We start from the raw sequence: 7,323 nt of genomic DNA, 5'->3' as shown, positions 1-7,323 counted from the left end.
AGCTCATCACCCTTAACACACCATCCCCACTGTCAAACATGGTAGTGGCATAATCATGGTTTTGGACTGCTTTTCTTCAGCAGGGACAGGGAAGATGGTTAAAATTGATGGGAAGATGGATGGAGCCAAATACAGGACCATTCTTGAAGAAAACCTGTTGGAGTCTGCAAAAGACCTGAGACTGGGACGGAGATTTCTCTTTCAACAAGACAATGATCCAAAACATAAAACAAATTCTACAATGGAATGGTTCACAAATGAATGTATCCAGGTGTTATAGAATGGCCAAGTCATTGTCCAGACCTGAATACAATCGAGAATATGTGGAAAGAGCTGAAAACTGCTGTTCACAAACTCTCTCCATCCAACCTCACTCAGCTAGAGCTGTTTACAAAGGAAGAATGGACAAGAATTTCAGTCTCTCGATGTGCAAAACTGAGAGAGACATACCCTAAATGACTTGCAGCTGTAATCGCAGCAAAAGGTGGCGCTACAAAGTATTAACTTAAAGGGGCCGAATAATATTGCATGCCCTATATTTCAGTTTATTATTTTTTATAAAAGTTTAAAATAAGCAATAAACTTTGTTCAACTTCACAATTGTGTCCCACTTGTTGTTGAGTCTTCACCATAACATTAACATTTTTTATCTTTATGTTTGAAGCCTGAAAGGTTGAATACTTTTGCAAGGCACTGTATTTTTATATATCCACTTGGTATTTATGTTTTATATCAATAAAAGCCATGCATATATATAAATAGCTAGGTGTGCACAATTTTACTATGCAAATTTTTTCCTCTCATGTTACAATACTTTTTTTTGCATAGTTTGTGTTAGCACCCCTCCTTTTATTTATATTTATTACCGTGTGTGTTCTTTCTTAACAAAGTGTTGTGGGGAGCAGTGTATAGGGGGATATTATACAGAGAGGCAGTGTGTGTGGGGATATTATATAGAGGGGGAGTATTTGTGGGAAGATATACTGAGGGGCAGTGTGTGAAGGAGAATATTATACAGAGGGGCAAGTGTATGTGGGGGGATATTATACAGAAGGGCAGTGTGTGTGTGTGTGTGTGTGTGTGTGTGTGTGTGTGGATATTATACATAGGGGCAGTATGTGGGCAGATATTGTAAAGAGGGGCAGTGTGTGGGAATGTTATACTGAGGAGTAGTGTGTGGAGAGATAATACACATAGGGGCAGTATGTGGGGGATATTACACAGGGGCAGTGTGTGTGGGATATTATACAGTGGGGCAGTGTGTGGGCAGCTGGATTTTATACTGAGCAACAGTGTGTGAGGCAATATTGTAAAGAGGGGCAGTGTGTGTGGGGATATTATACAAAGGGGCAGTGTTTTCAGTTTATTTTACCTGCTGAGGTTGTCATTAGTACTAAATCAGAGATCATATGTGTCCTTCTGGATTGTGGGGCAGGAGGCAATATGGTGGATTCTTGGTTTGCATTGACTCAAGGCCTCTCCTGTAATACGTGCATCCTATATTCGCCATCAATGCTGCACCTCTCGGTCAGGAAAGTTTATCATATGGGGTGCATAATAACAACCTGTGTATAGAGGCTCTTCCAAGACATGTCTTGGAAGGTGTCACACTAGGTATGGGGAGCACCAAGTGAACGCTGAAATGAAAGGGAAACCATGCGTCTAGGGAAGGGGGAGATGGTGACCCCTGACCAAACCTACCACTGGCCCCTGGGGTTCCTCACAACTCCAGATAGGTTCCACATCTATGCGCCAAGCTGGATACCTGACCCTAGGATCACTCAAGAGCTGGACCCTAGATAGGGAATGGGTGGGTGAGCTCTTTGTCAACCTCACTAAACACTAAAGAAGACACAGGGAGCACACACATGGGAAAAGTGCTTGAACAACTTATCTCCAGATAATTTAGGAAGAAGTGCAGCAACGATCCTACAGATGAGTGCAAGCCACCTGCTTGCATCCATAGCTTTGAAGGAACTTAATATCACAAGCACAAGTCCAGGGAAAATGAGAATATTTAAACTCAATGGAAAATATAGATGATTAGAGATGAGTTCGGTAAAGTTTCGCCAATTTTAAATTTGGTATGAGCCTTAGCATGTTCGTTCGGGCTCGGTAACCCCAAGCACTTTCCCCAAAAGTTTGTAATGTTTGGTTTTGCCCTGGAACACTGCATTTCCAAAAAGGTTTTTGTAATAACATTTTCTGCTTTTGTATAGGATTGTGGTGCTGTCTGATGAATGGGAGATGTGTAAAATCAGTGGAGGGGGTGGGGACTCAGGAGAAAGCTTTTTAGCGAATGGTGCCATTTTGTTACTTCACTTTATGTGTGAATGTTCCTGCAGCCAAGCACGGCACAGCAAACATCCACAAGATTCAAACACAAGGACTTCTGTGATTGGCTGCCTAAGTTACATGTCTATCTGCACATAAATTGCGGATATTTTGCGTCAGCGCCATTTTGTTAATGTGAAACATTACGGAAGGTGGTGCTGCTAGACAGTTAGCTTAGGTAGAGGTTTAATGCTAGGTTGTTGAGATTGATAGGAGAGCGATAGTTTAGAAAAGGACATGCAGTGTAGGGAAAGGTGTGTGGGACACAAATCGACACATTTCATGATAGAAATAGGGATTGTTACTTGTAGTGCCTGCTAAAGAGTTGCCAGTGAAGCATCTAAATAGGTATTGCTACGTCTTGCTGCCTGCTCCAAAGTATGCAGTCCAACACATATATAGGTATTGTGACTTATTAGTGCCTGGCTTGAAAAAGTTGCTAGGGAAGTATGTAAAACGTGTTTCTTGGCAACCTTAATTGCTTGCTCAAAATTCCTCAAACACAGTTATAGGTATTGTTTCTTATTAGTGCCTGGCCTAAAAAGTTGCTAGGGAAGTATGTAGAAAAAAGTGTTTCTTGTCAATTTTAATTGCCTTCTCAAAATTCTGCAGACACAGTAATAGGTATTGTTACTTATTAGTGCCTGGCCTAAAAACGTTGATAGGGAAGTATCCAAAAAGTGGTTCTTGGCAACTGTCATTGCCTGCTCAAATTTCTGCGGTGAAATACATTTATAGGTATTATTAGTGCTGGCTGCTGAAAATGTGCTACTTAAAAAGCTAAAAAGGTCTTCTTGGCATTTTTCCATGTCTGCTCCAAATTATGCAGAGACCACATTCGTGGGTATTGGTACTTTTTAATGCCTTCAGAATATTGCCCACTCAGGCAGGAAATAAATAATTTATCTTTTGTGTTAGGTATCTGACAGGTGTGGTCGTAAGGATGCAAGACATCTGTTTCAAAGGGCAAGGGTACATTAACCATGAGTGGTAAATAACGACGATGTTGTCGTTGAAGGGGGAATAGGTGGGGTGTTGGAGGTTTACATGTGGGAAGTTCTCTTAGTCAAAGATCTAGAGAGCAAACATGGGCTCATCCAATCCAAAGAGAAATGAGAACAACATCTGTTTCTGGATAGCCTATACCACTAGATTTCTTTGGCATCCGCACATCACTTCAACTTCGAAATGAGGCTGATAAACAGCAGGTGCTGGAGTGCATATCAAGTGTTGCATCAAGTGGCCTCCCCTTCTCTTTCTACACCTCACACAGGGAACGGCGGAAAGGTGAGGAGAATTATTTTTTTTTGCGTATTACTAAAAAGGATGGCCACAATACAAGGATGAGCACGATACTGCAGGACACAATACTGCAGGACACAATACTGCAGGACACAAGGATGAGCACAATACTACAAGGATGAGCACAATACTACTGGGCACAATACTACAAGGATGGGTACAATACTACTGGGCACAATATTACAATGATGGACACAATACTGCAGGGCACAATACTACAAGGATGGGCACAATATTGCAGGACACAATACTGCAGAACACAATACTGCAGGACACAAGGATGAGCACAATACTACAAGGATGAGCACAATACTACTGGGCACAATACTACAAGGATGGGTACAATACTACTGGGCACAATACTACAAGGATGGGCACAATACTGCAGGGCACAATACTACAAGGATGGGCACAATATGCAGGACACAATACTGCAGGACACAAGGATGAGCACAATACTACTAGGCAAAATACTATCGGGCACAATACTACAAGGATGAGCACAATACTACTGGGCACAATACTACAAGGATGGGTACAATACTACTGCGCCCAGTACTACAAGGATCGGTACAATACTACAGGGCACAATACCACAAGAATGGGCACAATACTTTTTGGCACAATACTACAAGGATGGGTACAATACTACTGGGCACAATATTACAAGGATGTGTACAAAAAAAAACCAAGAAAGACAGCAAACTCAAAATGGCATGTATTATAAGATGTGCACTGCACGTCATGGCAAATCTTTTTGGGGCAGTCCTACTCTAAAATATTGTTATTTGAAATGTGCCATATGGCCTTACATATGAAAAAGTAGAACTGTTTAATGCAGCACTTACCTGGTGCTTTTCAATTTTCAGGATGGGTACAATACTACTGGGCACAATACTACAAGGATGGGTACGATACTACTGGGCACAATACCACAAGGATGGGCACAATACCATGAGAATGGGCACAATACTACTGGACACAATATTACAAGGATGAGCACAATACCACTGGGCACAATATTACAAGGATGAGCACAATACTACTGGGCACAATATTACAAGGATGAGCACAATACTACTGGGCACAATATTACAAGGATGAGCACAATACTACTGGGCACAATACTACAAGGATTAGTACAATACTTCAGGGCACAATACCATAAGAATGGGCACAATACTACTTGGCATAATACTACAAGGATGGGTACAATACTACTGGGCACAATACTACAAGGATGGGTACAAAAAAACACCAAGAAAAACAGCTAAACTCAAAATGCCATGTATTATAAGATGTGCCCTCCACTAAAAATTCCAAACTGTATTATTATAAATTTGACATTTTTGGCAAAAAATTGCAATTTCTTGAGCTATACCGCCACGTCACGGCAAATCTCTTTGGGGCAGTCCTACTCTAAAATAATGTTATTTGAAATTTGCCATATGGCCTTACATATGAAAAAAGTAGAACTGTTTATAGCAGCACTTATCTGGTGCTTTTCAATTTTCAATTTTCAGGATGGGTACAATACTATTGGGTACAATACCACAAGGATGGGCACAATACCACGAGAATTAGCACAATACTACTTGTCACAATATTACAAGGATGAGTACAATACTACTGGGCACAATATTACAAGGATGAGCACAAAACTAATGGACACAATATTACAAGGATGAGCACAATACTACTGGGCACAATACAACAATTCTGTATAGCACGATACTCAAAAAAATCCCCATCAAAAAGTCAATGATTTTTATAGCAAGAGTGGACCATTCATATTATTATAGCATGAAAAAAAATTAAAATATAACTTTGAATAGTGCTTGCTAAAAATGATGTATAATCATAGTAAAAACGTGAATATAAAATGAATTACCTAATCCCCAGGTCACTAAGCTCAAATTGACCAAGGAATCGGGTACGACGCAAACAACAAACTTCCTCTCTAGGTTAGGCTTATTGCCAATATTCCCTAGTTGTCTCAGAGATAGTTATCACAGGGAACCGCCTTCCACAATCTATCTTAAAAACTTCCAATTTCAGTAGAAAATTAGTGAGATAACGTACCATTATTCATACACATGTCATTTTTTACCATAAATGATCTTTGAAAAATGGAACAGTCTCACCACAAAGCAGGCTATTCATAAATTCATCAGACGTGGAGTAGCTGCTGATAAACCTCCTTAGGTATATTATCTCTCCATCCTCCAAATTATAAACTAGGCAGACATCATGGGAGTTACATGATGTCTGCCTGGTTTATAATTTTTACAAAGATCATTTATGGTAAAAAAATGACATGTGTATGAGTAATGGTGCGTTATCTCACTAATTTTCCTCTGAAATTGGAAGTTTCTAAGAGCGGTTCCCTGTGATAACTATCTCTGAGACAACTAGGGAATATTGGCAATAAAGAAACAACAAAGAGCCAGCACCAATGTGCACTAAGGCATCAAATATTCCAAACTGCATTATAAAAATTTTTTTGAGATTTTTGGCAAAAAATTGCAATTTCTTGAGCTGCTTCGCCACGTCACGGCAAATCTCATTTGAAGCAGTCCTACACTAAAATATTTTTATAAAATGTGCCATGCGGCCTCACATATAAATAGCAGAACTGCTCTCAGCAGCACTCACCTGGTCTATTGCAGTCCCGTACCCATGACTGAGTCATGGCTGTGGGCGGGACAGGTCCAAGCAAATGCTGCATGAAGTATATATATAGCCTGTGGACAAAGCCTGATGACCCAATGTGAACAGTCACCAAACGCCAAAATCTATACAGATGGAATACATCCCAAATTGGGGTGCATAGCAAGGTGGAGGTCAACCACCGACCAATTCAACAAAGAAACAACAAAGAGCCAGCACCAATGTGCACTAAGGCATCAAATATTCCAAACTGCATTATAAAAAATTTTTTTTTTGAGATTTTTGGCAAAAAATTGCAATTTCTTGAGCTGCTTCGCCACGTCACGGCAAATCTCATTTGAAGCAGTCCTACACTAAAATATGTCATGGGTACGGGACTGCAATAGACCAGGTGAGTGCTGCTGAGAGCAGTTCTGCTATTTATATGTGAGGCCGCATGGCACATTTTATAAAAATATTTTAGTGTAGGACTGCTTCAAATGAGATTTGCCGTGACGTGGCGAAGCAGCTCAAGAAATTGCAATTTTTTGCCAAAAATCTCAAAAAATTTTTTATAATGCAGTTTGGAATATTTGATGCCTTAGTGCACATTGGTGCTGGCTCTTTGTTGTTTCAATATTGGCAATAAGCCTGACCTAGACAGGAAGTTTGTTGTTTGCGTCGTACCCGATTCCTTGGTCCATTTGAGCTTAGTGACCTGGGGATTGGGTAATTCATTTTATTTTCACGTTTTTACTATGATTAAACATCATTTTTAGCAAGCACTATTAAAAGTTATATTTTAATATTTTTTCATGCTATAATAATATGAATGTTCCACTCTTGCTTTAAAAAGCACAATACTACAAGGATGGGCACAATACTACAAGGGTGGGCATAATATTACAAGGATGGGCACAATACCACAAGGATGATGTCACGCTCCCGATGTCCCAGCAGCCCTCCTTACCCACTGAGCCGGTTCCTGCATCGCACCACCGCTCCATACCCACTGATCCAGTCGTACCTGCATTGCAC

Source organism: Anomaloglossus baeobatrachus, chromosome 5 (genome assembly GCF_048569485.1).
Source record: "Anomaloglossus baeobatrachus isolate aAnoBae1 chromosome 5, aAnoBae1.hap1, whole genome shotgun sequence".
In the NCBI taxonomy this organism is placed as follows: domain Eukaryota; kingdom Metazoa; phylum Chordata; class Amphibia; order Anura; family Aromobatidae; genus Anomaloglossus; species Anomaloglossus baeobatrachus.
The sequence above is the reverse complement of the archived record's forward strand: the minus strand, read 5'-3'. Positions refer to the sequence as shown.